Here is a 2,076-nt window from a genome sequence, read left to right as displayed (position 1 = left end):
GAGGCGTTGTTAGGCAGTCAGAAAACTAGAGTCTCCTGAAATCTCAACACATATTTTTTTTCCGACCTTAATGATACTTTCCAGTAATGAGCAGTACACCAATCAAACTTGGATGCCCAAGTTTCGTTCTCCTAGGTTGATGCATTCGTTTGCAGTAACAGTTTGAATTTCTACGTTTCACTCTGTTTTCTCCTATATTGACAGATGCAGCTAGAACTCTAAATCAAACACGGTTTGTGCTAGCTACTTGAAACATGACACAATAAAGTAGTTCTACGTTCTATATCTAAGGTTTGATTCCTCTTGATGTAGCCTAAAGCAGGGACTGGCGAATAACACTTATATTGAAAGGGGTTGCCAAACTTTCAAAAAACTAGAGTCTCCTGAAATCTCAACATATATTTTTTCTTCCAATCTTCATGATACATTCAAGTAATGATCAGTACACCATTCCCACTTGGATGCCCAAGTTTTGTTCTTCTAGGTTGAAGCATTCGTTTGCAGGAACAGTTTGAATTTTTAGGTTTCACTCTGTTTTCTCCTATATTGACAAATGTAGTTCAAACTCTAAATCATACACGGTTTGGGCTAGCTTCTTGAAACTTGACAAAATAAAGTAGTTCTACGTTCTATCCCTACGGTTTGTTTCCTCTTGATGTAGCCTTCAGCACAGACTGGCGAATAACACTTACAATGAAAGGCGTTGTTAGGCTGCCAAAAAACTAGAGTCTCCTGAAATCTCAACACATATTTTTTTCCGACCTTAATGATACTTTCAAGTAATGAGCAGTACACCAATCGAACTTGGATGCCCAAGTTTCGTTCTCCTAGGTTGATGCATTCGTTTGCAGTAACAGTTTGAATTTCTAGGTTTCACTCTGTTTTCTCCTATATTGACAGATGCAGCTAGAACTCTAAATCAAACACGGTTTGTGCTAGCTTCTTGAAACTTGACACAATAAAGTAGGTCTACGTTCTATCTCTAAGGTTTGTTTCCTCTTGATGTAGCCTAAAGCAGGGACTGGCGAATAACACTTATATTGAAAGGGGTTGCCAAACTTTCAAAAAACTAGAGTCTCCTGAAATCTCAACATATATTTTTTCATCCAATCTTCATGATAAATTCAAGTAATGATCAGTACACCATTCCCACTTGGATGCCCAAGTTTTGTTCTTCTAGGTTGAAGCATTCGTTTGCAGGAACAGTTTGAATTTTTAGGTTTCACTCTGTTTTCTCCTATATTGACAGATGCAGTTAGAACTTTAAATCAAACACGGTTTGTGCTAGCTACTTGAAACATGACACAATAAAGTAGTTCTACGTTCTATCTCTAAGGTTTGTTTCCTCTTGATTTAGCCATCAGCACAGACTGGCGAATAACACTTACAATGAGAGGCGTTGTTAGGCTGTCAGAAAACTAGAGTCTCCTGAAATCTCAACACATATTTTTTTTCCGACCTTAATGATACTTTCAAGTAATGAGCAGTACACCAATCAAACTTGGATGCCCAAGTTTCGTTCTCCTAGGTTGATGCATTCGTTTGCAGTAACAGTTTGAATTTCTAGGTTTCACTCTGTTTTCTCCTATATTGACAGATGCAGCTAGAACTCTAAATCAAACACGGTTTGTGCTAGCTACTTGAAACATGACACAATAAAGTAGTTCTACGTTCTATATCTAAGATTTGTTTCCTCTTGATGTAGCCTAAAGCAGGGACTGGCGAATAACACTTATATTGAAAGGGGTTGCCAAACTTTCAAAAAACTAGAGTCTCCTGAAATCTCAACATATATTTTTTCTTCCAATCTTCATGATACATTCAAGTAATGATCAGTACACCATTCCCAGTTGGATGCCCAAGTTTTGTTCTTCTAGGTTGAAGCATTCGTTTGCAGGAACAGTTTGAATTTTTAGGTTTCACTCTGTTTTCTCCTATATTGACAGATGCAGTTAGAACTTTAAATCAAACACGGTTTGTGCTAGCTACTTGAAACATGACACAATAAAGTAGTTCTTTGTTCTATCTCTAAGGTTTGTTTTCTCTTCATGTAGCCTTCAGCACAGACTGGGGAAT

This window comes from Callospermophilus lateralis, chromosome 1 (assembly GCF_048772815.1).
Source record: "Callospermophilus lateralis isolate mCalLat2 chromosome 1, mCalLat2.hap1, whole genome shotgun sequence".
NCBI lineage: Eukaryota > Metazoa > Chordata > Mammalia > Rodentia > Sciuridae > Callospermophilus > Callospermophilus lateralis.
Note: the sequence above shows the minus strand (reverse complement) of the source record.